Genomic DNA, 19,928 nt, shown 5'->3' on the forward strand with positions numbered 1-19,928 from the left:
AAGTCACCAGGGTCTTGATGATCTGGCCTCTGTTCTCCTAAAGCCACAGATCACATTAGTTCCCAGAAGAGAACCCCCGCCTGGAGCTTCGCCTTTTCCTATGGGGTTAAATCGGACACCTTTATCCTGGGGTTTAAGGTCTCCGGGGTGGGCTGCTCCTTCCATTTTCCAGCCATGTCTCCGGCCACTCTGCAGTTTCCAGAACACTTGGCATCCCTGGACATACCCTGCTGTCATTTTAGATTCTCTTTCCTTCCTGTTCCCTCTCCCACATCTTTCTATCTGCTGAAATCCTATCCTTTTAAGAGAAGATATTCACAGAAGAGGACATTTAAATGGCCAATTAGTCTATGAAAATATGCTCAATCTCACTTTCAGGCAATTCACGATAGGATGCATGATGCTGCCCACAAGATTGTCAAAAAAGGGAGATGGTGAGGGAGAGAGGGAGGGAGGAGGAGGAGAAGGCGGAGAAGGTGAAGGCAGACAATAATGCCCGATGTCCAAAAGGCTAAGCGGACACTACTGCAATTTGCCGGACGGGCCGAGAAGCTGAGAGCGATCTGACAGATTGCTTTGTCAACAGAGTGGCAGCTCCGTTTCAGGGCCGAGCCTGTCCCTCTTCTGATTACCCTGCTTACAGAGGGACCAGCAATCCCTCTTCTGATTACCCTGCTTACAGAAATAAGAGCAGCATTACAGATATATGTACAAGGATGCTCGCTGCCATATGAAACTATGAATGGAGACGGACAAATGCAAACCTAGGAGATAAATGACGAAGGATGTTTTCTGGAACCATCTGTGACTCCTGTGGGTGCAGCTCTCTACCCTAAAGCACACCTACCCCACTTCCACAAACTGTGGCACCCCACAGCCCATTATGGCAACATAAGACCCCAGGGCGCAGCCCCCAGGCAGCCACCCATACACGCCCCACCTGGAAAGAGCCTCCCGTCAGATCCCTCCTCTGGGGGCCCTTGTTGCTGCCAGTGCGGATCCTCCAAAAATGCTCAGGGCAGGGAGCTCACATTTTTCTCTCACTAGCTGTCTTTCCAGCTAGTTCATGGGAGAAGAACTATCTGTGGAAAAGTGACAAAGACACAGGCAGATGGCCTCGACACCTGAAAAGGAGGGGACCAGAATGAAGAGGGCTCTTCCTGTGGAGTTGCCTCCTTCTGCCTGTCTCCTGGGCTGGACTAGTGAGTGGCCCGAGGTGAGTGGTTTGGTGGGGACACTCAAGCTCGCCTCCTCTCCGTCCTGCATCACGAGTGGGGACTTGAGTGCAGCCTCAGCTTTATACCAACACTGTGTGTGTGGCAAGCCAGCTTTTGAGAGGGAGAATGTCTGAATAAAGTATGATCATCTATATTGTAGAATATCCCATCACTGTTACAAAGAATGCGTTAAATTTTGCATGTACGTAGAACACCCTAGGTGTGTTTTAAATGAAACTTTCAAATCACTGTACACAGGACACACACCCGTTTTTGTATGAATGAAAATAGTAATCGTTTTAGTAGTAGTAAGTGCTTCCCAGGCTCCAGACGTTACTGGAAGCGCTTTACATCAGTTCCTTGATCCTAACAATACACCTGTAAGGTATGTATTATCACTATCTCCATTTTATAGGTGGGCAAAAACAAAAAATGTGATGGTCAGAGAATGTGTTACTTGCTCAAGTCACACAGGTGTGAGCGGTGGGACCCAGGATTCAAACCTGGGGAATCTTATACTGAAGTCCACACTTGTAAATACCGGAAATAGATAAGCCTCTTAAGTACGAGGATTTTATATACGATAAAAAAAAAAATCTACGGAGGCCACATTTCAGCATGCGAACATTCACTGCATCAGGAAGGGACGAAGCGCACAAGTCTGCATCCTTTGAACTGCTGTGTGTATCACAGTGAAAAATAACACAGATAATAGAACTTCAAGCAAACATTAAATGAATGAGTATACACATCATTGGCCTGCTCAACCGATCATCTCTCACTCATTCTAAAATGTCTTTGTTCATCTCCCAATCGGTTGAGCATTTACCCACCAAGAAATCTGGTTTCCTCCTCTGTGGGGTTCCTTGAACTTTGCAGCTGGTTCTGTTCCCACTTTAACCAGTTATATCCAGGACTGCAGCACTTGACTGTTAAACGAAATGCTTCCTGTTTATGCCCAAATCCCTGTTTGCTCTCCTAGCTTGGGGAACGCAGATGGACACGGCCTGGGGGAATCCCTTTTATTTCTCTAAGTTCTTCATCCTCCATTCTCCTTCCATGGCTCCTGCTTTCTCTCCTTTGGGCCAACTCTGGCCTCTGAGCTTGCTGGAACCCAAGGCACCCATAAAGCAGAAAGTACCTCAAGCACAACTTGTAACTCTACAAATCCCTCCCCCTACCACAAAGAGGCCTCATGCTACCTAAATGGTGTTTTCCTGTAAGAGCTGTATTTGGAAGGGAAGGAGGGTAGTGGGCTGGTCTTGGATAATGTGCCACATCCTGCATTATGGTTTGATTTCAAATCCCCAAAGCAGGATACGTGTCTGAAATCAGTGGATATGTTTGATTCTTTGGATTCCCTAGGAGAATGAAGACGTACTCCATGGATGGGTGACTGGGAGATGGATGTGGGTATCAAGGGCAGGCCTAGGATCACTTCTCCAGCAAATAGCTACCTTGGCTTTGATGAATGAGTAATACCACAGACATCCAGTCCTGTAGGTCCTCCCTTCTCCATGCCATTTTCTTCCACGAGCCCCTGTTTCTTTTTCCCTGTATACATCCAATATCCTTTCCAGTGTCCATCAGCTAAACTAGAGTTGGGGTGGGTTCCCCCTTCTTTTGCATTCTGTCCTACATACTTACAGATCAATCTTACTTGTTTTTCACTTAAAAATGGTTTCATTGGGGCACCTGAGTGGCTCAGTAGGCTGAGCATTTGACTTCGGCTCAGGTCATGATCTCATGATTCATGAGTTCAAGCCTCACACCTGGAGCCTGCTTCAGATTCTGTGTCTCCCTCTCTCGCTGCCCCTCCCCCCCACACACTCTCTCTCAAAAAAAAAAACATTAAAAATTTTTTTTAATGGTAAGGAATATGTAATGTGTGTGGAAGGACACAGATGGTAAAACAAGTTAAAAAATTAAACATTCCTACGTAGCTACTACCCAACTTAAAAAACAGACCATTACCAATGTTTTTGAAGGCCTCCTGGTGGCCCTGTCCCATCCCTCCCCCATTCCCTAAAAAGCACAATTCAAAATGCTGTTTTCTGTTCTCCTGTTCCTATCTCACTACATTCCCTTAATTCCTGAGTTCCCCTGGGGCTCTCTTTCCCTCACTCATATTTGCTCAGTTCTCTCACCAGGAAACTCCCAGGAGAAGGCATCACGGAGGAGCCCCGGAGGGGTGACCGGCCTGCCTCCGAGAGCAGAGCGTTCTATCAAAGGGACAACGTGCAAGACAGGTCATTCTCAACCTCGAGGGGTTGTTGATACCTTCTTCTGGTGTGGGATCTTCTCCGTTAACCTCCAGGCTCCCACCCCAGCCAGACTATCCTACGCAGGCTCAGAACCAGTAGGCAAAGAGCTTGGCGGTGACGTCAAGGGAGGAAGGGAGAGGGGCTGGGATCGGGGGAGGTACACGGGTGGGGGGCGGGGGAGGACAGCATGGGGAGGAGGGGAGCGAAGCGGAAAAGCTCTGCCTGGCAGGGAATGGCTCCAGACCCGCTGGCACGGTTGGGGTGAGGTAGGGGTACACAGACAGACCACTGGCCCTTCCTGCACTTACACGCGCCCGCGCGCGCGTGTACACACACACACACACACACACACACACCCCAGCCTCCAGCGGGCCGGTGAGAGTGGGCAAGGGAGCTCAGTCCCCGCGCCGGTGTTTGCAAAGATCAAAGGGCAGTAAGACAGAAGTGATGCTCTGTCACCAGCCACCTGTGTGACCCCGCGCGAGCCCTGCCTCCTCCCTGGGCTGCGGCATTCTCCTCCGACGCAGCTGCGGACGAGATGCTGTGCTCCCGCTCGGGCCTGCGCGTCTCGACGACACAAAGCACGCAAACACAAACATCAGATGTCAGAGCCCGGAGAGGGGCAGCACTGCGGCAGCGGCGACGCGGCGCCCAGGCCAGAGAACATCACCAGCAGGGGCGCGGACACGGTCAGCGAGAGGCCCGTCCCCGGCCTGGGAGCCCCCCGGCCCCGCGGCGCGCTGCTGCCGCAGGTCTGCCCGCGCCCCCATCGCGCCCCCTCGGCCTCCGGCACCGCCCTCCCCAGAGCCGGGCCGAGGCCACCGCCGGCCGCCCCTCCTGCGCTTTCGCAGAGGGCCACTCACCAGGTCGCCCTGCGACTTCCACGGGGACAGCCGGAGGGGGCAGGGCTGGGCGCAGAGGGGACGCGCGGTGCTGCGGGGAAGGGGCTTCCCTGCGGGCGGCGCCGGGCAGGCTGGCGAGCGGGCACCGGGAGGAGGGGTTCCCGAGGAGTCTCCTCCTCCCCACTTCCTCCCGGGCGCGACCGCCAGCCCGAGGGGCGGCGCTTGGCAGGGGACAGCGCTTCTTTGTGTCGCCGGCCCAGTGGGCTCGGCGCTGCGACGGCCCCCACCCTGGCAGAGTGGACGGGATTAGGGACATAAACTCTACTCGTTTACCCAGGGCAAGGCTGAATAAATGATAGGGTATCAGTTCTTAGGAGGAGCTTAGATCTCCATTTGGTTGGGGGGAATGTACTTGACGCACTGCCAAGGGGAAAATAAAAACTGTAGGAAGCTGTTGACAATGCTTTCGTTTTTATAGTAAAAACTAGCCCTTTACGTATTCGTATTGCGGTGGGAGAAGGCCCGCTGCGTCTCTACCTGTTAATACCGTCTGCCCTGAGGAACAGCAGAGGACAACTTTCCTAGAGCAATGCATTGTTACATACGTTACTTCTGTAAGTGAAAAATGAGAGGATATTGCAGACAGACAATAGGCAGCCAGAGTTTATGCATCTGGGTCCATTTCCGTGCCTATTTCTACCTCGAACTCGATTCCAGTAACCAGCTGACTGTTGCTCCTCACTGCGTCTGGAGCCTTCACCTCCCTCAGGTGCTAGCTAGTTCCAGCATGTGAAGTGCTGGGTGGTGCAGCGGTTAGAAACTCAAGGCTGTCACCAGATGCCCTGGATTCAGATCGCGGTGCTACACTTCACAGGCTGAGTGGCTTCCCCAGAGTTACTCTGCACTTCAGTTTTACCTGTACACGGGGGATGCTGAAATTAGTACCTATATTACAGATCTCTTACAAGGCTTAAATTAGGTGAGTGAATACTTACAACGTTCTTAGATCAGTAAGACTGTACCAGTGCTTCTTAAGTAAAATAAATATTCAAGTTGTGCTAAGATTCAATTCTTCGTGTTTCAGGAAAATGCATCCAAGTCATATTTCCTTTCGGCACCTCCCTTCAACCCCCTTTCCAATTTCCTTTCTTCTTTAAATCCTTCCCCAAACCGAATCATATCAGCAAGAGCCAACAGGGGGATGTGGGTAGATGTGGGTAGGTGAGCTCAGTGGCATAAAACATGGAACGCAGGGAACAGAAACCAAGAGAACCTCAATTCAGGCTCCTGCCCAGTGAAGGACCACCTGTGTGAAAGTGAGCAGGCAGATCCTTTACCTCCCACAGGGCTCAGGGCTCCCAGATGATGAAGGAGGGGGGCTGGAAACTTGCTAAGTCCCTTTCCAGTCTGAAATGCCACGACTAGAAGCACCGCAAGGCACAACCCCCAAATACTGAGTTTCACGAAAAATGTTAAGGGGCAAAACAAAAACGCACATATTGCTTACATAAAGATAAATACAATAAAAGTACAAAAACATACGTGAGAAGGACAGAATATAACAACATCTGAGGATGGACACGAGATTTGGTGGGGTAAGGATTTTCACTGTCAGGTTTTGTTTCTTAGAAGGAGGGGACACACACACACACACACACACACACACACACACACACACGGCGGAGTGGGGGAGACCAAGTGCGCTGAAGCGAAGGTAATAAAAAAATGTTCGCATCTGATAATTCTGTTACGTTATTGTCTGTACCCATCTGCAGTTTTGGAACATTTCATTATGAGAAGTGTTTTTAAAAGGCATAAATTCCTGGAGAACAAGAATGAAGCACGAAAGAAGTAAGAGCCAGAGTGGCAGAAAAGGAGCAGAACCAGACACAGGGATGGAGAGACCGCAGGGAATCCTCTTTGGAAGCCATCCGCCTCCTTAGGCCCAAGCGGTCTCAGGCCCAAAGCCCGACTACCTTCGCAGCCCGGCAGGCGCCCCCTTCCCCGCGCTCCCCCGGACCCCGGGCGGGTCCGTCCTTCTCCCCCCTCCCCCGCCCCCCGGGCCGTGCGGGCTTGATCGGTGGGCCTGATCGGTGCGCCGAGGGGGGGGGGGTTGCCCCGGTTCTAGAAACGTCTTTGGAGAGACTCACCCGTTATCCAGCAGTTTGCACACCGGGCTACTTCGGAGGGGGAAGGGACTCCTCTGCAGAGACGTGACAAGGAGACAGGGCAATCAGCCTGCGGATTTGGTAATTGGTGGAGGTGGGGGCGGGAGGCGTGTGGGGGGAGACTGGCTGCAGTGCGGAGAGGGGCTGAGGGGGGGGGGCGTGCATCCCGGGAGCTGATTGGCGGCTGCGGCGGTGGGGGGGGTGGGGCGGAGCCTGGCCGGCCGCCCCCAGACCTCAGAGGCCCTGCTTTGTGTCGGGTTCTGGGAGAGGATGCAGGCACGAATGCTGGACGGTGTCCCGGCCGGGCTCCGGGAGTGCGGCAGGGCGATTAAAAAAATAATAATAATAAATCCGTGAGACTATTTACCAACAAGGGAGGGGTTGGTAAATATAGATTTGTATGTAAGACAAGGATGAGTTAAATCTACATGTATGTGCCAGGAGTTGGGCTGTAGCTATATTCATATTTTTAATGAACATTTAACCATGGTAGTAAGAATGGAGAGCTTGCATTTTTGTACGAAAAACTTTTAAAATATATATGCTTATATAAACACAGGAATTATATGGAAAACACACATGAAAATATTAGAATCAGTTCAGACAGTTAAGAGTGGATTACTTTTAAGTATCTTTACTTCACACCCCTCTTTAACATTTCAATGGTGATATGTGTCATTTTGTGATTAAAAAAAAACAGTACATTTAATCAACTAAAATAGATAAAAAGATCCTTGCTCAAGTAGCTGGTAGCGACGCCTCTATAAATATGATTTCTCCCTGTGTGGGGGATTCTTGAACTTTGTTCTTCGTCCTGTCTCATTTCAGTCAAGAAAGAGTGGGATATAACAGGTGACTTTTGAGCGGGGACTGGACTATATGGCCCTGTCTTGAGTCCATGTCTGCTCATCTAGCTTGGTGAGCTCAACATGAGAAGCTGGGGGAAAACCACCTGTCCCTTTTATGGCTGCCGGTCCCAAAGACCTGAAAGATTCGTGTGGCCTCTGCACATTCGCCTGTTTCCTCAGCCTTCACCCCTCACTGCACTGGCCCCTGTTCTCTGCGTGCCTAAGGAGAAGGTGTCCCTGGCCAAACTTCTCAGGAAGCGACCATGAAACAGCTTTCTCCCCTCCTGCAAAGCAGTGTCCAGGCTGGACCTTCTACAGGAATGCGGACTCGGTGGTAAAGGGGATAGATTACTACATCCTGTATTACTTCACCGTTTCATTACCACTCACCACACTAGAGGAAACATAAGTCTAGACCTATGTTTTCTTCTTCTTCTTCTCCAGATTCTCCACTTCATGTGGCCATAAACCAGTACTTCGTAATGTCCACTTGACGGATGGATGGACAAGATACATGAACGTGAGGTCAGCCTATCATTTTCTTTCTATATCTGCTAAAACTTCAGCTAGTTCTAGCCTCTCTCTCTTTCAGACTGCATATTACTAGCTCGGTTTTAAATCCTATATCCTTCCTTATTTATACTTTCTCTAGCGTTTCTGTTTTTCTTTCCAGTTTCTACCTCGAGTAACAGAAATTTCCAGGAAATCCTGAAAGTACTGAAATAAATTTGGAGATGTTACGTTCTGTAAATACTCGGCTACATTGGGATGAATAAACAACTTGTTAAAAATCCATACTGTAAAATATTATGGAGTTCTAAAAAGGATGAACTCAAGTTATACCTTGAATGCTCCCAATATATACTTTCAGTGAAAATCTTGTAATGCTCCTTTTGTGTATTTATGTTTATCTAGCAGGAAAAATAAGGACATATTTGGATACCTCAAGAAGTGGGGCGGGTTGGCCAGTAATTTTTTTCTTTAGATATTTTGTATTTTTTAAATGTTACAAAAATAATTTTGAAAAAAAATAGGACTACTCAGTAATACCACTCTTAGGTATATACATATACCCAAGATGTATATATACGTCACCAAAAGACATGCACTAGAATATTCAAAGCAGCACCATCCATAATAATCTAAAACTGGCGCCTAGTCAAATGCTACCCTCCCTGCTTTCTGACCCCTAGTGCTGTCCTGGCATTATCTTCTATTATAAGTGTCTTAAAAATGACCAGCAAATACTGAGAATTTATTTTCAAAAGCTCTTTAAAGGAAATTCTAAAGGATGTATCTCAAGAAGAAATAAAATAATATTAAGTAAATTATCTAAAATGTAAGACAAAATGCTAAGAGACTTCTAAATCTGGTGTTGAGAGGATACCTTATTTGGAATAATACTTCCACTGAAAATTCACAGCAATAGATGTTGGACAAAATATAGGAAACAATGGAAGACTTTGAAGAGCAAACAACACAGGGAGAACTTGAGAAGCTACAGTCCCAAGGGAAGAAAAACACAGGACATGAGTTCCACATCTGCTGTGGCTTTTTGGTTTAGGACAGTTTCCAGTTCACAATGCATTTCATGAGCTGAAAGTGTCAATCTTACTGGTTCAGGATTCTCAAACCAACTGAACCCAAAGGGCAACATTTCAGACAAGAAGATGTCCCTGAGAAGTGAATGTAAAAATCTATGTACAAGTTCCCCTTTATTTGTCCCTGGCTGACTGACTTTCAAGCTCTGCACACACAGGGATAGACCCCCCCACCTTCCCCCCAAAAAAAAACTTGTTGAAAATAGACGCTAACATGCTAAATAGTTGAGCTATCAATTCAGTAATTGTACTGCTCTGGGAACAAAGCAGTAGAGGACAAGTCCCACAAAAGTAAGTGATTCTTATCAACACTCTGCTTTCAGTTGAGAAAATCCATGGCGTATCAATAAGAATGACACGTTAGGAGTAAGCATTAAGGGTGGGTAAAGGAAAAACTTCAAATGTACCAGTTTTAAGAAAGCTTAAAACTCAACTTTGATAGTATGAAAGTAATCTTCTGGTACTTTATCTGTTCCCCGTCCCCCCAAAAGTCCTCTTTGACAAACAATAACATCAACCATAACTTTATAATTTTTCATTCATGATGTCCTGCGCCCCATCAAAAATTTAGAGGGAGGCTAAAAATCAGAAGACATGGCCAAGAACTCAAAAGAAACAACAAATAATAGAAATAGACTCACAGGTGGCTTGGACATTTGCATTCTTAGGGACTTACTTTAAAATAACTGTGATCCAATGGAGTACTACGTGGCAATGAGAAAGAATGAAATATGGCCTTTTGTAGCAACGTGGATGGAACTGGAGAGTGTGATGCTAAGTGAAATAAGCCATACAGAGAAAGACAGATACCATATGTTTTCACTCTTACGTGGATCCTGAGAAACTTAACAGAAACCCATGAGGGAGGGGAAGGAAAAAAAAAAGAGGTTAGAGTGGGAGAGAGCCAAAGCATAAGAGACTCTTAAAAACTGAGAACAAACTGAGGGTTGATGGGGGGTTGGAGGGAGGGGAGGGTAGGTGATTGGGCATTGAAGAGGGCATATTTTGGGATGAGCACTGGATGTTGTATGGAAACCAATTTGACAATAAATTTCATATATTAAAAAATAAATAAATAAAATAACTGTGATCAGTATGTTAAAAAATTACAGAAGCCAGGTTGGAGGATTTCAGTATAGAATTAAAACTCATATATAGAAAACTATAAAAGCTCCATCAAAAAACTGTTAGAACTAATAAATGAATTCAGCATATTCAGTATGGTTTCAGGAAACATAATCAACATATAAAAATTAGTTATGTTTTTCTATACTAACAGTGAAGTATCTGTAAAGGAAAGTAAGAAAACAACCCCATTTACAATAGCATTAAAAACAATAAGATACTTAACCAATTTAACCAAGGAGGAAAAAGATCTGTACACTGATAACTATAAAACGTTGAAGAAAAAAGTTGAAGACACAAATAAATGAAATGATATTCCATGTTCATAGATTGGAAGAATTAAGGTTAAAATGTCCATACCAACCAAAATTATCTATTAATTTAATATAATCCCTATCAAAATTCCAATGGCATTTTTTCACAAAAGTAGAAAAAAATTCCAAAATTCGTATGAACCATAAAAGAACTCAAGTTTCTAAAGCCATCTTCAGCAAGGAGAATAAAATTTGAGGCATAAAATGCCCGATTTCAAACTATACTACAAAGCTACAGTAATCAAAATACTGTGGTACTTGCATAAAAACATATAGGCCAATGGAAAAAAGTAGAGAGCCCAGAAATAGGCCCATACATTTGTATCCAACTCATTGTCAACAAAAGTACAAAGAACACACAATGGGGAAAGAATAGACTCTTCAATAAATGGTATTGAAATAACTGTATACCCACATGTAAAAAAATGAAATTAGGCTATTATCTCATACCATATACGAAAATCAACTCAAAATGCATTAAAGACTTAAAATTGTAAAGCTACTAGAAGTAAACATAGGGAAGAAGGTTCTTGACATTGATCTGGGCAATAAATGTTTATATGACCCCAAAAGGGATCCAGAGCAACAGGCAACAAGAGCAAAAATAAACAAGTGGGACTACTTCAAACTGAAAAGCATCTCCACGGCAAAGGAAACAATCAGCAGAGTGAAGGGACAACTTATGGAATCGGAGAAAATATTTGTAAACCATACATCCCCAACAAGGGGTTAATATCCAAAATACGTAAGGAATTCAAGCAACTAAATAGTAAATGGTCCAATTAAAAAATGAGCACAGGACGTAAGCGGACATTTCTCAAAGGAAGACATACAAATGGCCAATAGGTATATGAAAAGGCACACAAGTCCACTAATCATCAGGGAAATACAAATCTAAACGATGACATATCACCTCATAACCTGTTAGAAGAGCTACTACCAAAAAGATAAAAAGTGTTGGTGAGGACATGGAGAAAAGGAAAGACTTGTGCGCCATTGGTGTGAATGCATATTGGTATAGCCATTATGGGAAATAGCATGGATGTTCCTTCTGAAATTAAAAGCAGAACTACCTGTGTGCTTGGATGTCTCAGTCAGTTAAGCGTCCAGCTCTTGATTTTGGCACAGGCCATGATCTCATGGTTGTGAGATTGAGCCCTGCATCAATCAGGCTCTCAGCTGGGCATAGAGCCTGCTTAAAATTATTTCTCTCTCCCTCTCCCTTTGTCCCACTTCCCTGCCCTCTCTCTCTCTCTCTCTCTCTCTCTCTCTCTCTCAAATAAAAAAAAAATGAAAAAAAATAGAACTACCATATTATACAGGAATCCAGCTTTTAGGTATATATTCAAAGGAAATGAAATCAATATCTAGAAGTGATATTTGCACGTCCATGTTCACTGCAGCATTATTCGCAGTAACCGAGGTATGGAAAAAACTTAAGTGTCTAGCAAATGAATGAATGGATAAATAAATTGTTGTATGAATATACAGTGGAATTTATTTAGCCATAAAAAAGAAGAAAATCTGGCCATTTGTGGCAACACGGATGAAACTTGAATGCATTATGTTAAGTTTTGAAATAAGGCAAATACTGTATGATCTCGTATGTGGAATCTAAAATAGTTGAACTCAGAAGCAGAAAGTAGCATAGTGGTTACTAGAATGTGGGAGGTGGGGGAAATGGGGAGATATATAGGTCAAAGGTTGCAAAGTTTCAGATATGTAAGATAAATAAGTTCTGGAGATCTAATGTATAGTACAGTGTCTATAGTTAATAATATTGTATATATACTTGAAATTTGCTAAAAAAATAGATCTCAGTTGTTCTCATACATACACACAAAAACGGTAAACTATGTGTGGTGATCAGTGAATTAATTAGCATGTGTGGTAATCATTTAATAATTAGACATATCACATTGTATATCTTTTATACATGCAAATTTTATCTCTCAGTTCTACCTCAATAAATGTTATGAATTAAATGTATCCTACAACTAAGTTATAAAATTTAGGAATTTTGGAGTATTCCTAAAACATTCAAACTAAAATGTTACAACATGTAATTTCCAAATAAGAGGAGCAGTAAAATGGGGACACAAAGGAGTAAAAGAGGGGAGAGGCATAAAAGAGACAGACAGAGCATAAAAAATAATAAGCAAATAAAATTACAGAAATAAATCTATTTGCACTACTAATCACAATAAATATAACTGGAATAAATTATTCAGTGGTAAGTTATAAATTGTCAAACAATAATTTTATTTTACTTATTTTTTTAAATGTTTATTCATTTTTGAGAGCGAGAACGTGAGCAGGGGAGGAGCAGAGGGAGATGGGGGCAGAGGATCTGAAGCGGGCTCTGTGCTGACAGCAGTGGGCCTGATGCAGGGCTTGAACTCATGAACCATGAAATCATGACCTGAGTTGAAGCTGGAAGCTCAACCAACTGAGCCACCCAAACGCCCTGTCAAACAATAATTTTAAAGCCCAGCATTTAAAAAATACAAATAAGTTCATGATATATATCTTTGAAACATAGATTCAGAAATATTGAAAGCCACAGGATGAAAGAAAGATAAATCTTCCTTGGAAGTAAACACCAATCAGGGTAAACACTAATCAGAGAAACCTTGATTGATTGATTTAAATCTTTATTTATTTTTGAGACAAAGACAGCGTGTGAGCAGGGGAGGAGCAGAGAGAGAGAGGGAGACACAGAATCTGAAGCAGGCTCCAGGCTCTGAGCTGTCAGCACAGAGTCCGATGTGGGGCTCGAACTCACGAACTGTGAGATCGTGACCTGAGCCGAAGTCGGACCTCAACCAACTGAGCCACCCAGGTGCCACAGAGAAACCTTGATTTGATACCTGAGCAAATTAAGAATTTAAAACAAAAAGCATTAATAGGTAGCCACAATATTGAATCCCTACATTATGATAAAATTTTCAATTTACTCCAATTCACTAGTAACATAGCCTCAAAATATATAAAGTAAAAATATACAGATCTATAATGATAAATTTCAAAATCTACCATCGGAGTGAGAGATTTTAACATACGTATTTTTGTAATTGATAATTCAAACAGATAAAAATTGGTAACGGCATGGAAGATCTGGATTGCATAATTAATGCACTTGTTGTAAAGGTATATATAGGACATTATATAATTAGAAACTACACATTATTTTCAAGCACACAGATGAAACTCACTGTGTGGTAGGTTATGAAACTAGCTTCAAGAAATCAAAAGCACTTGATATTGTACATTCTCTGACTACATTATGAATTAGGCAACATTTACTGCAAAATAAAGAATCTTCATGTGAATAACTGAAAATTAAAGTACACTGTCCAAAAAATTGCATGGCTTAAATAAGAAACCATAATCAAAATTACAGATACTTAAAGCTACATGATAGCAAAATATTCATATCAAAACTTGTGAGAGACAGCTAAGCAGTGACAAAATTTTATAGTTTTAAGAGCTTAACAAGCTAAGCATATACCTTAAAAGCTTAGAAAATAAGGGGCGCCTGGATGACTCAGTTGGTTAAGTGACCAACTTTTGATTTTGGCTCTGGTCATGATCTCACTTTTCGTGGGATCACGCCCTGTGTAGGTCTCTGTGCTGACAGCATGGAGCCTGCTTGGGATTCTCTCTCTGCCCCTCCCCCAATCACATGCATATTCTCTCTCTCTCTCTCAAAAGTAAATAAATAAATATATTTTTTAAAAGCTTAGAAAATAAATAAAAATTCAAAGAATCAAGAAGTACTAATAAAATAATGAAAAAAACCCCTAAGGGGTGTGTGTGTGTGTGTGTGTGTGTGTGTGTGTGAGTGTGAGTGTGTGTGTGTGTAAGTATGTGAAAGAGCTAATAAAGTAGTCCAAATTCTGACAAAATTAGTCAAAATAAAATGAGAAAATATATACACACATTAATAATGAAAAAATGGGTCAGAATAATAGGTGATGAAACTGTTTAAACAGATGAGAGAATATTATAAAACCATTTTATTCTATTGTTTGAATAATACACATATGTAATGGTAAAATATCTTAGAAAACAAGTTTAATGAAAATTGATTCCATAAGAAGACCTAAATAATCCTAAAATCCTTAAAGTAACTGAAACAACAAGTTTAATACATTCTGATAAAGTGAACTTCACTCCCTAAAGGTTTTGCTGGTGATTCAAGGAAATACTCAAGGACCAGATAATTACAACCTAGACCAAATTCTTCCAAATTCCATAGAATTCTTCTACAGAATAGAAATAGTGAGAATACTACTCATCTTATTTTATGAGATGATATCAATAACAGATAAAGTTAGAACCAAACGGTATAATTACATGTCAATCTCAATTCACATATACAAATGCAGATATCTAATGCTTATCTTTATATCTGTATCTTTACATAAAAGTTATTGCATATTTACCATCGGCCATTTGTTCCAGGAATGCAAAGTTGAATTAATATTAAAGATTGAATACTACACTTCATCATATTAACATATTTAAATGGAAAAAAAATATGAGAAAATCAATAGCTCCAGAAGAAGCATTCAATAAAACATCTCCTCATAATAAAAGTGCTTACCAGAAGAAGAGTCAAACTTTCTTATGGGACAAGGCAATTACAAAATAACCATTGCAAATGCAATATTTAAAGTTGACCTAATGAAATCTTTTCTCTTTATTATGTTAAGGATAAAACAAGATGCCCTTCTCTACTTTTATTCTTTATACTGGCAATGCAGTAAGACAGGAAAAAGAAATTAAAGGTATAAGGATTGGAAAGGAAGAAACAAAACCGTCATTATTTTCAGGTGATATGATTGCCTATGTAGCAAATCTGAAAGACTCTATAGGTAATTTTTGAACTATTAATGGAGTTTATCAAGCTTGATACAGTTAATATATAAAAGGCAAATGAATGATACAGAAGCAGCAATAAGCTACACAATATAAACTTACAAAAGAAAACATTTACAATAGCGGTAAAAATATAATGTACTTAGAAATAAATTTAATAAAAGTAAGCAAAAGGAAAGCAATAAAAATATTACAAAATATTGAAAAACATTAAAGATGAACTAAATAAATAGCATTATATACCAAATTCATAGATGAAAAGGTGAAACATCTTTTTTTTTTTTATTGCTTATTTATTTTGGGAGACACACACACACAGAGAGAGAGACAGAGAGAATCCAAGCAGGCTCCATGCTGTCAGCACAGAGCCCACACAGGCCTTGATCTCACCCGCAGGGCTCAATCTCACGAACCGTGAGATCATGACCTGAGCTGAAATCGAGTCAGACGCTTAACCAGCTGAGCCACCCAGGCACCCCAGGTACAAATCTTAAAGAGGCCTTTTCTCCACAGATTGATATATAAAGTTAATGCAATATCAATCAAAATTCTAGTGGGTATGTTTGTTTGCTTGTTTGTTTCTTGTTTTGGAGAACTTGACAAGTTTATTTAAATATTTATATGGAAGGTCAAAGATCCAAGAATTGTTAAAACACTTCTGAAGAAGAATAAAATAAATAGCAGGATCTTTATTACCATATTTCAAGACTTATTCTAAAAGTAGAGTAGTGAGGAAAATAGATAACTATAGGATTAGGGAGCTTATAACAAATTCATGCATATATGAAAAACCAAATTTATTCAGATCACTAGTGTTGAGACAATTGATTATCCCTGTGCAATAAACAATATAACAATCAGTTTCCAGGTGGATTAAGACTAATTGCCAAATGCAAAACTATAAATGCTTTTAGAGGTAAATGTAGTAAAATTAATGTATTATCTTGAGAAAACAATTTTCTCAAACAAGACAAAGTATAAAAGAAAATCTTGGTAACTTGAAATTAAAATTCAAAACTTAGTTCTTTAAGAGAAATGGACATACAGAGAAAGAAAAGCTAAGCACCAAACTGAAAGCAAGTATTTGTGGCATATACAGCTGACAAAGGAGTGACTATCCTCCACATTATATAAGGAAAGCATTCCAATGAGTCAATAAGAAAAAGACAAACAACCCACTATGAAAATGAGGAAAAGACAGGAACCAAGATTTCAGAGAGGATGCACAAGAGTTCACAGATATATGAAAAGATGGAGACTTCATTAGTTAGAAGAGAAATGCTAATTAAAATCACAATGGAACACTATTTCATGCCCACCAGACTGGCTAAAAATGAAATTTGATAATACCAAGTTATAACAAGTATGTGGAGGAACAGAAACGCTCATCCATTGCTGGAGGGAGTAAAAACTGGCTCAATACTTTGGAAATGGTTGGAAATAACCTAATGAAGTTGAACATACACCAATCTTATAGCCCAGTAATTCTAGGTATACAATCCAGGGAGCCAGAGTGAGCCTGTGCATGAGAACCAGAAGACATGTACAAGAGTGTTGGAGAACAACATTATTTGTTAATATCCCCTGTAGTAGGCAGCCTTTATAATGGCCCCCAATGATTCCTGCCTCCTGATATTCATGGTCTTGTGTAAGCCCTTTCCCTGGAGTATGGGCTGCAAATAGTGACTCACTTCTAATAGAAGATCACATGTCGCTTTTGAGATTAGGTTACAAAAAGAATCTGGCCTTCGTCTTTCCCTCTCTCTTTCTCTCAGGGAGCCTTTACCCTGGGGGGAGCAAGTTTCCATGTTTTGACTAACTCCTAAATAGAGGCCCATTTGGCAAGGAACTGATGTGTCCAACCCAAGCCAGTGAGGCCAAGAGGCCTGCCAAGAGTCACCTGAGGGAGTTTGAAAGGGGTTCCCCTCTACCCTCAGCCTTCAGATGATTGTAGTCTCGACACCTTGCTTAGAGCCCAGCCCATGAGAGATACTGAGTCAGAGATTCCCAGATAGATTCCTGACCCACAGAAACTGAGCTAATAGGTTTTTGTTTTGTTTTGTGTTAAGCCAAGTCTTGAGGTAATTTGTTACATAGCACTAGATAGCTAATACCTTTTCCAAACTAGCAACAGCCTAAATGGAGAAAGGATAAACTATAGTATACTCATACCATAAACAGTGAAAACGAAGGAACCATCAACAACGGTGAATTTCAAAAACTTGAGTATGTACAGTATACTGCCATTAATATGAAAATTTAAAAAGGGAAAGCAAATATGTACATATATGTTTCTGGAATGCACACACAAATCACAAAGCTATAAAGAAAAGCAAAGAAATAATACAAACTTCAGGAGAGATGTCACCTCTCGGGGGAGGGAGAAGGGGGCTTCTAAGGTACTGCAATATCTTATTTTTTCGATCTAGGTGGTGGTCAGGCATTTTATTCATTATTCTCTAGACCATTCTTAGATGTTTTATAATGCCTCTTAATGATTAAAAAAAATCAAACCAAAGCAAAAAAGAAAGCAAGGCATTGAAATGAAGTCAATGGACAAATAAATAGTTTGGAATATGAAAGGATGGATGGATGGTCGGATGGATGGATGGTCGGATGGATGGATGGACGGATGGATGGACGGATGGATGGACGGATGGATGGACGGTTGGATGGATGGATGGACGGATGGATGGACGGATGGTTGGACGGATGATTGGATGGATGGATGGACGGATGGATGGACGGATGGATGGACGGATGATTGGATGGATGGATGGATGGATGGTTGGATGGATGGATGGTTGGATGGATGGATGGATGGTCTGCTAGACAGATACATTTGGTCCTTTATGTCTAATTTGACTTGCACGTGTTCCAAGAAGTTTCATGATTATGCGATTCATAAATCTTTCCTTTCTATAGGTAAGGCATTCACAGTCCATTGCAGGTTGACCCAACTCATTCATTGGCCAGCTTGGGCTGTTTCCCTGGGGAACTGTTTATAATCCGGCACTTACTGCTAAGGCCAAAGGCATTCCAGACTAAACGTTCAACCTGCTTCTCCACACCTACTCTCACCGCCACCCCTCCAGCACCCTGCACCTCCCTCCCACAGAGCTGACACGCTCAGAGCCTTTGGGTGCCTGGAACAACGGAGTAGGTGAGGACATTACCTTTCGAGGGGTGGGGGGGGTGGGGTGGGAGTGTTCCTGTAAAGGCAAGCAACGCCCAAATAATTCAAAAGCAAGGCCGCAGGAGATGAGGTAACATCACCTCCAGGGCTCCCTTTTAGCGCAAATCTCCGTAGTTCCTTGCAGAGCACACACACAAAAGCGCAAGAAAATGGGGAAGGGGAAGTTCATCCATCGCCTCCTGACAAGCAAGGGTGAAAAACAATGCGGCAAGAAGAAAAGAGAGACGGAGCTGCAGAGACTGCAGAGAAGGATCCGAGAGGTAAACAGCAAGAAGTCATCTATTCGACACGTCTGCCACCCTCCCCTTGGGGCCCCGCAGAGGCCCACACCAGTCCCCATCCTTCCCTACCCCACACCACGCACAGTCTCCCCGGGCATCCCTCTGTCCCCGGTCTCCCCTCCCGGGCCACCGCACTCCAAGCAGTGGCCTGTGTCACTAGCAGGCCTCTTTGGGCCACTCACCGTTTGCCCCGCTCTTCCCTGCGGCGCGGGTTGGGGCAGAGAAGACCTGCTCGCAGGGGGCAGCGTCAGTTCCCTAAGGGAAGGCGCCTCTCAGGTGAGAAGGGCCTGGGCGGCCGACGACGCTGGGGACGTGGAAAGTCGCAGGCAGACGGGGTGGGAGGGGGGATGCGGGGGGAGTGGGGGCGTCCCGGGAGCTGATTGGTGGCCGCAGCGCTGGGGCGGAGCCTGGCCCGCAGCTCCTGGACCGCAGAGGCCTCGCTTTGTATCAGTTTCTGCAGGAAGATGCGGCCCCAAATCCGGGGCAGAGACCCCAGCACCCGTAGAGTGCGGCTGGGCAATTTGTTGAAAAATAAATCTGAGAGTATTCATGAACAAGTGAGCAGTTGACATATTATAATATATTTTTCTGTAAACAGTGCACACTTATTTCTAAGGACGAATTTAATCTATGGGTCCTAGATACATTTTTTAATTAAAAGCATCAAGTTGCATTAGAATGGAGCATACGATAACAAGAAAATCTTGCATCGCTTATATGAAGGGCAGAGATAAGAGTGAAGAAGTTGGCAATTGATATCTTCATAACCATTGAATTATTTTAAAGTAGCCCATGTTTTGTTTTATAAGTCACATAAAACACGAAGGTGTCAACAATTTTACTAACCAACAAATAGGTGACAGATATTGGGCATGAGAGAGAGAAAGAAAGGTGTGGCTACTAAAAACCTAGACTCTGTATCGACTGCCGCTTACCAGCTTACCAGCTGGGGAGTGCATTTGCTTTCTGGGGCCTCAGTAAGAAACGACCACAAATCTGGGGACTTGAAACAGTACATTTATTATCTGACACTTCTGTAGGTCAGGAGCCCACTGGCTAAGATCCAGGTGTAACAGGGGTGTGTTTTCTGTTAGGGGTAGTCTCCACTTCCTTGCCTTTTTCAGCTCCTGGAGGCTGCCCAAATTCGTTGCCTTTTGGGCCCCATCTCCAAAGCCGACCATCTCACCG

At 42.9% G+C, this 19,928-nt stretch overlaps 1 protein-coding gene across 4 annotated transcripts in view; it reads right to left on the bottom strand.

Annotated features, from left to right (window-relative positions):
- The window catches only part of TCAF1 (TRPM8 channel associated factor 1), a 53,853-nt gene extending 34,772 nt beyond the window's left edge, over window positions 1-19,081 (bottom strand). Inside the window, exon 1 of one of the 4 annotated variants that reach the window (XM_043589795.1) lies at window positions 18,923-19,081. The gene's annotated coding sequence lies outside the window, so the exon portion shown is untranslated. Of the gene's footprint in view, window positions 1-4,344; window positions 4,515-6,473; window positions 6,628-18,922 lie in introns of those variants that run through there. The other 3 variants (XM_043589796.1, XM_043589793.1, XM_043589794.1) reach the window with 3 other exon arrangements.
- Between the last annotated feature and the right edge of the window lie 847 nt (window positions 19,082-19,928).

Source organism: Prionailurus bengalensis, chromosome A2 (genome assembly GCF_016509475.1).
Source record: "Prionailurus bengalensis isolate Pbe53 chromosome A2, Fcat_Pben_1.1_paternal_pri, whole genome shotgun sequence".
NCBI lineage: Eukaryota > Metazoa > Chordata > Mammalia > Carnivora > Felidae > Prionailurus > Prionailurus bengalensis.